This window comes from Centruroides sculpturatus, unplaced genomic scaffold, assembly GCF_000671375.1.
Source record: "Centruroides sculpturatus isolate CEXI.00-Female unplaced genomic scaffold, Cexi_2.0 scaffold2698, whole genome shotgun sequence".
Lineage (NCBI taxonomy): Eukaryota > Metazoa > Arthropoda > Arachnida > Scorpiones > Buthidae > Centruroides > Centruroides sculpturatus.
Genome location: NW_019386784.1, coordinates 1 through 8,494, shown reverse-complemented (window position 1 = coordinate 8,494; position 8,494 = coordinate 1). Strand labels below are relative to the sequence as shown.

General features: G+C 36.2%; 1 long non-coding RNA gene across 1 annotated transcript; it reads left to right on the top strand.

Annotated features, from left to right (window-relative positions):
- The first annotated feature begins 425 nt into the window (after positions 1-425).
- LOC111615768 lies at positions 426-2,701 on the top strand. The gene is made up of 3 exons (XR_002755133.1): positions 426-465; positions 2,226-2,284; positions 2,387-2,701. It is a non-coding gene; the product is annotated as an uncharacterized LOC111615768 (long non-coding RNA).
- Positions 2,702-8,494: the final 5,793 nt, after the last annotated feature.

Below are 8,494 nucleotides of genomic sequence, written 5' to 3'. Positions count from 1 at the left end.
ATTTTTGTTTCCGAAAACGGTGCGTTACAGCATTGTGAATTTGGCTCGGTGGCAGGAAATTCTCGGAAAGGCAGAAATGTAGAAAATAATTACGTCATTGAGTTCGTCAGCAGTTTTTCTGTTTGTAAATATTTCCTACCGGCGAAAACCCGTGAGAAATCTTTTCCCTTCCGTTATTTTTTATTTTTTTTCTAAAAATACAATTTCCAAGAAAAAAAAGTGCGGAGTATTAACTCATCCGCTACACAATTCTTAAAACCGCTACCATTGGCTCAAATACAACCCAACGACCATAAGTTGCCACGCATCATTGGTTACTTTATTTGACTAAAGGCGTGGACGGTAGCTCAACTACCAATCGGGTGTTGCGCGTGCTCGATGTATAAGTAGCACGTGGAGTTGTATGATGTCAGTTTCGAGACGACGCCAGCGCTCGTACTGGACGAGGGGTGAAGCTCTTCCGAGGTGATACTTTTTTCGTATTTTTGGGCTATTTTTTAAATTTAAACTAATTTTTTAAATATAAATTAGACTTTACGAATTTCTCGAGAATACTTTTTTGTGCAGTTTGATTTAAATTTTTGCCTGAATTTTTAATTATAGAGATTGCGGACCTCGTCATAGCCTGGTTTTATAAGATTTAAGCCCCTTAAATTAGTTGCGTTGCCCATATACGTGTTCAGAAAGCTTAGTATACAAATTCGGAAATTTTAACCTTGTATGGAGTATATTTGAACGGGTTCAAGTTCACGAGCCTCAAAGTTAAGAACAGTGTGAATTTGTGTTCATGGTTGTGTGAATTAGGACATTGGAAAAGCAAATTAAATATATAAGCTATCTGAGGTCAACTTCTCTTATAAACCAGTAATCAGACGAATTTCTAAATTGTATATTGAGTTTTCCTGGCTCTAAAAATAATTCAAATAATTAAAAAAAATGAAAAGCTCATAGTTTTGATGCTTTTAAAGAGTTTTATTCATTTCAGGAGATGCATAGATGTGTTATAGGGTCTTAGTGAATCACTTTGTGGCTGTAAAAATTATCCAAAAACTAGAATAATCAATGTTTTGGGGATTTTATGCATTTAAATCAGGCTTTAAACTTGTCACAGGGTCTTAATGCAGCATTTTGAGGCTGTTGTATGATTTAGATGATGAAAAAATGTTTTAAATGGATCCAGCAACTTAGACATTTTGCTGTTTTTCCTTTTAAGCCTGAATTAACGTAAAAATTCTAAAAATTTTTGATAAAATAGATTTTATTTGTATAAAACCTGGAAAATCTCAACTGTCCTAAAATTATTTAGCATTTTTCAATATTTTAAATGCTAAATTAGAAAATATCGGTGTAAAGACATAAAAGAATCTTGCAAATTTACTAGAACTTCGTACTTTCTTCTTTCACGTCTCGTGCCAGATCTTTGCACAATAATCATTTAATTGTTGCCAGCGAAGATAAAAAGAGTTGCATAAAAATCAGCAAATTATGCAATGTTTTAGGTCACTTCAGTCGATTCTGAAATATAGGGCCTAGAACATGTAGGCCTCTATGGGTTCTAAATATTATATAGACTAGAAATATTTTATAAGGGATAGAATGTGTAGATTTCTATGAAAATAAAGAAAATATCTATTACCAGGCTCCATAAGGTAACTGCATTTAACGATGCAAATTAAAAACTCGGAACCTCATATCTGAATGTACAGAAGGCCCTAAATTTGAATAAGCCTTCTGACTATCTAAACTATGTCGAGGTGTATGCAAATTATTAAAAATATCAAAAATCGTGCATAATTTAATTATTTCGCTTTTAAAAATAGTCAAAACGTCCAAAAAATATACAAATTTTTATATTTATTCCCTAAAGTTTCCGAAAAACATCTTAAATATCTTCGTAATTTCTCCTGAAGTTTGTACAGTACATTCTGCCCACACGACTTAGAAATTCGGAACAAGTTCTTATATTTAAAGGTTCAAAAGGTTCTAAGATTTAGAGTCTTGTGTATATCCTTTAACTTCAAAATTTAAAAAAGTTATTAAATTCGAAATATTTGATTATTACTATTATAACAGTAAGTAAACTTTGCACAGGTGCAGATATCAAGGGAAATCCGTAGTCACTAGGGCATAGATACGTGTTATTGCACTATTACGAATCATATTATTGCACAACGGTACTTGTGATTCAATATTTTATCTAAAATTAGCTTAAAATTTATTTTCAGAAAGGAGAAAATCGGCCTGAAAGTTACAGCTTTCATGAGTGAGATGCCCATATCAAAAGGTGAGTTGGTGCGATTATTCTTTGTTGCAAATTCCTGCTTTTTGCTCTTGCACAACTTTCTTCACACCTATTCTGTTTTATTTTTCGTTTTTTCTGATAAAGTTCGGAGCGTGGGTGTCGGGAAGAAGTGAAAAGTGTCTGTGTAAACCACCCGATATCTGCTCTTACCTTTATCTTCAACCTTCACATATCCTGCTGCCTATCGGGGAGATAAGATTTGCTTACCTTTTTTTTTGTGTGTGTGTATTTTGCTCATTCTAAACAGGTGAGATCATTTTTTCTCTCTCATTTATGCTCATTTCTAACCTACATTTAGTCCTTCGTAAACCCTGTACAACTTCTTCATTGGCGGTGTTATAACGTATAACGAGGCTCTTCTTCCTTCTAAGAGGCCCTAAAGCGTCAAGTTGTTTGCTTCATATGTCAATCCGTCTTTTATTAGATCTCATTCTGTATATTTCCTAACAATGCTTCGCCCTTTAACATACGATGTGTCTAAAGAAGGTCCTAAAACTATGAAGTTTTAAGTTTTAACTAGTAAGTTTTTGGCCTTCGTTTAAGGAAAACGTGTAAAATTAATCTAAATAAGTGTGCTCTGTAGTTAAAATTACTTAGGCCTACTTTCGGTTCAGTTACAACTAAGGTAAATTTATATCTTTCATAAGCATGGTAAGGTTCTAATCAAGCTTAACTCTAGGGCCGTTTTCGCATAAAATAAAGCTTTAAATGTTCATAAATTAGGGCCTCGGGGAGTGAAACACATTCTTTATATTCAGCATTATAATTCAGTTTGGTTTGTATCAGAAAATACTGTAAGTAACGGGTTACGTGATTATTAAATTTGGCAATAGTGTTTACTAAACTAATTGGAATCTACAGGTACTGTACAGTACAAGGATCCTTTCTGACATTTATATCCTTAATAAAATTTATGGAAGTTGCAAATTTTACGAATATTTTCCTCTTTCGTAAAGAAAACTAGCTTAACTAAGGGCCTAGAATGTGGTAAATCGTCAGCGATGTTGCAAGGCCATCTGCCTTGTGTTCCTAATTTTCAAATCTCAATTTTCGGTCGTTGTAAGCGGGAAGTAACAACGAATTTGAGGCCCTTTTCATTATCGGACTGCGCTTCTCTTGTTACTGGTGATTTATAGAAGGGCGGAGTAGTTTACAGCTTCGGATGAGGGCTGCGATTTTTCAATTTGTAGGCCTAGTTCTAGAGAAATATAAATGAATTTTCGGGGCCGTTACCGTTACCGTAATAACCTGGATCGTGATGCCTAGGGTGGGGAGCCACGAGGGAGAGTGGACCACGTTTGTGATTGTTTCGAGAAAAGGAGGGGAAAAAAAGAAAGGACACTTATGTCTTTCTGGTAGCTTCTGTTCGTAAGAAGGATTATCTCTATTATGTGAGGCGGAAGGCCCAAACGGTTAAGGCCTCTAAATAGAGGGTAAGACTGCACCCAATTGGAAGGAGTGGGAGGTGCAGCAGGAATTAGGTGTGGCTAGATGATGTCTGGTTAATAACCTAATGGCATGGCCGGTGAGGCCCAGACGGGGGTTAATTTCTAGCTGTTCTATTCTTCCAGTGAGCTTCTTGTGCGTGTGCATGGAATGCACAGTCAGGTTTGTCTATAAATTATAATTCTATGCTACTTTAGTAACAACGGTGTAGCTATCGTTTCGGGTGTTACGCACGCTGTGTATACGGTAAACTATTGAGGGCATTACTGCTATACTAGCACGAAGCCGGTGAGTAGTAGACTTCGTACTAGTTGCGTGCACCTGGTAGCATTTTCAAGCTTAAATTGCTCGGCACCATCCCTCTAGGTAATGAGATGTTAACAAACTAGCATTTTTTTCCTCTGTCGTGTATGAATATTAACATGGCAGATTATTGTTTGGGAAGTATTTAAATTCAGTTAAATTTTAATTTAATACTATAATAACATCAATATTAATGCTATAGTCGGGTTTTAATAAAAGACGAGTCGTATCAGTTAATCAGTTTTGTTAACCCGTTTTGATATGTTTATTACTAAAGTAGTAAGTAACGGAGCATGTTGTTGATTAGATACAGGCTAGATTAAAGTGTAACTGCTTGCTACAGCAGTAAAAGTAATTTTTCATGTAATTATGCCACTTTATTCAGCTGTTTAGGCATTTTTCTGGCTGTTACTATAACAGTAAAACAGGACTTCACAAGCTGAGTGGTGTGCTGTACATTATCCAAGTATATTGTTTTTATTACTGTATCAGCATCAGTTGAGCATCTCTCAGCATTCCTATGAAATGATCATCTCTTGTTACAACCGTAGCATCCGGGAGAGAGTCAGAAGAGCCGCAGAAGGGTCGCGAACCGATACTTTCATAACACCTCCTGCCCTTCTGCCAGGGAGTTCGTTTGCGCTTCCCTCCGATCGCTATTACACGAGGATCAAAATGTCGCACGTGCAATGCAGCACTTCAACGTTGGCCGGAGGGCCTCCTAGGTCAAAGGTAACGACACGGGGGCGTCTCGGCCGCATGCGACCACGCCAAATCGTGATCGGCCTTACCCTCCTCCTGCAGCGTGATCCGTTAATGACCACGTGACATACCTGGTCCCCTCACGTGCCACAGATTATTCGAAAACCCTCCAGGGCCCTTTACATATTTAAGATACATTCCCGGATTTTCTAAGAATGGAGAGTTGAAGTAAGCTTATCTTGAATAGTTTGGGACTTTCGAATGAAAAACATCGAGTCGCGGGGATGAGCGAATTGTAATAGAATAGTTCATTTAAAATTTACTTGTTTGCGCCTTTTTTTGCTCTGCTTTTCCAAGCGATAAATTAGACTTTTTTCTTTAATAAGTCTTAAAAATTAGCCATAATTGTTCCTTAAACAAAAGAACAAGTTGAATGCTTCTTCGACAGTTTACCTTAGACTTTCCCCCTCGAAACTTAAGTGTAAAGGACCTTAGTGGTCTGTACACATTTGGCACATTAAGCAACCTTAAAAGTATTTATTTCACAATTCATAATTTTTTTACCTTTAAGACTATTTAAAACCAAGAAAAACCTATTCCAGTGTATAATGTACTCCGAAAGCCATTCTTGAAAGTCCTTTAACGTACGATCGATCTTCAGGCCTTCCGAGAGAATCGAGCAGCCTTGAACGGTGTAAAATATAGCGTTTTTGTTGTTGGGAAGGCCTGAATGAAATCTGAAAGCATGCCTACGATATACTCTGCATATTTTAATATAAATATGAGAATGTGTCGGTGAGAGCAACGTGACACTCGAGAGTAAGATTGTTAATGAAAGGTCCTTCCACGCTCGGTTGACATCCGAGCTTCACTTCTCCTCATTAACTTCTGCTTTTATTAATTTCGGTTGCAGGTGTTGCTAGAATTGATACTCTTCGGATTAACTATAGTAATTGGTTGTACACAAGGGTAGCCTTGGATGGACTGATATAACCGGGTGTCCCTGGATGATGTTATTAAATATTTTAAACCTTTTGTAGGTGTCCTTCGTGTCTAAATTATCCTACATTTTTAAATATGAATTCCTCTTTACATAAGCGAGACGTTTGTTAACACCCGTAACTATATTGTATAAGGTAGTAAAAGGTGTAAAAAACTACGTGAATGCCATTAAAGTACCCACTCTCTATTCATAAATGCCACGCCATTTTAAGTTAAACACCGATTATACACGTAGGTCTACTTTTTGTGGTCCTATAAAATTGAGTTTTGATTTTTTAAATTAAAAACTGGCTATTTTTAATTACCAAAGCGCTGTCTATGATTAAAGAACTAAAATAACCATTTGAAACTGATTGTGATGTCACAATCAGTTTCAAATGGTTTTCATCTCTGTTTAATATCTTGTCATTTTTTTAGTCACGTTACTCTTTCATTGTGAAAATCTCAAGCAAAGTATAAAAGAAATTTTATTTAGCTATTTTCCCACTGATACATCACTTTAGTTCTATACTTTCTTATTTTCTTCGTATGCATTTATTGATATCGACGAATACTCCTTACAAATACCTTTAACCTAAAAAAACATACAGATTAGTATGCTTACACTGTAGATTTGTATGACTAGATGTAACAATGCTCACAATTGGAAACATGGTGTTATAAGCAAAAATATGGCATACTTGGCAAGTTATAAGCATTCATAAGATCCAAAAGTAGACTCGTGTCTGTTATGATATTAAATTACTAACTTTATCACATATTGGCTCTTTCTGACATTTTTGCATACAAAAATAATGATTGTACGAATATGTAGAAGCTTACAGGCACGACTAACATAGCTACACTCAGCTTTTATAGTTTAAAATACTTAAAAATTATAAGAATTGAAGTGTAGAATTGTACACACGTAAATCTATAGAATGCTCGAGTACGAGAGATAAAACAAAATCGATTATGTGAATTTTTACCGTTTAAATAGTTTAAAAGTATGTTAAAATAGCCTCTAGATCCACATTAGAACGTATGCTTCTTATTGTAGCGTACATACACATCTCAAGATATTGTTTGTAGGATTTTCTTGCGCTGCGTGTTTTGTAGTAAACCTATAAGTTTGCTACGAGATGTCTTTGATAAAAACTTGTGGTCCTTATAGACATTCTATGATGAAAACCTAGACTATATAGGTAATATAATCTTACAGGCATTTACTATCTTTTCTTAATAAAGGTTTATCAAGATGATAGAATGCTTTCCACGATTATTATTTTTAGTCCTTCTACTGCATCGAAATTCTTACAAGTTAGATGCTAATATGGATGCAAAATACTCTAATACATTGTCACCTTCTATATTTAGTGATGTCTGTTACGATTACGGATCATTCAAATTAGGCCTATTTAAAGAAGACGGTAAGAATTGTTTAATATGCCATAATTTGGACTCTTTAAGGCAATGTTTGGGTGGCGTCGCAGTCGGCACTGGATTTACTAATTGAGGAAACTGGAGATGGGGTATTAAGATGTAAGACGGAAGTCGCACGAGACTTGGGACTGTTTATCGCATTGCATACGCGACTACCGTGATGCGTGGGGGAGAGAAAAAACCCTTTCGCAGCCCAGCATCTCTTCTTCTGTGTTTTCGATACGAGAGGACTCAAATGCTAAAGAAGACGCAAAAGGTTAGCGACCCGACGCCGCTCGCTTGCCAAAAGCCACTAATTAAGAGAGGAGGGGCCATTTTGCAGCTAACTGGTTATGCCTACTGTGCCCGCCTCTGGGATGGGCGGGCCTCCTAGTAGCGACACCTGCTCGAGCGTATTCGGTCAGGTGATTGTGTCACGTGATTCACACGACACGGCATCCCAGAACTTCTTACGTTTTGCATCCGAGTGACCGTGCGGAGGTGAGTAGCGGCTTTCTACTCTTTTTTTTGTTGCACACTTGGCGCATCACGCCGAGGTTTTAATGATTACAGACCAAGATGCCCATCCTAGATACAGAAAAAACCAACCGTCGAAAATCCTTCTAGGCATTTTAGGAAGGTTAAAATATAAAACAAGTTTTGCTTTAATGTTCTCGCCTCTAGACAACTAATATAATAAAGATATTGGTATTAATGGTTCCCACACGCATCAATCTCTCTGCAGACAGGTCCAATTTGAAGATTGAAAAAAATTATATTAAATTTCCAGTGACTTATGTTTGTCTAACTGGTGAAGCAGATCCGAATCTAAATTATTTTTAAAGACAAATTTGAAGGCTTGTTGACCAATCCTTGCTACCCCGAATGCCAAAACTCATTCGAAAGTAGCGTACTATAACGTACAGTACGCTGGCTTGTATGATGGCGTAAAGATCAGTGGTGCACGAAAGCCTTTATTGATACCAATTCTACCCTTACACAAAAATCCGAAGCTAAGATTTAAGTTTTTCAGTTAATTACAGAGCATAAAGCTTTAAATTGAGTAGGTCTTATAGTACATTTACTTGTATTTTCGATGTACGAGTGTATTGATTGGCTCAAACACATCCGATCTTTTTATTTAAAAGTATAAAATGTTATGACTTTCAGATTTAATTGGGAATCCGTACAAAAAAAGAAACCATTAAGTTTATTTTTAGATATATGAAGTTGAAAGGTCTCTTATTTAGGGGAGATCGGGGCAAGATCGGCATGTTAAGCTTTACTTAAATTTTGTGTAATAAATACTGCTGTAAACTGAAAAAAAAGCTTTGCATA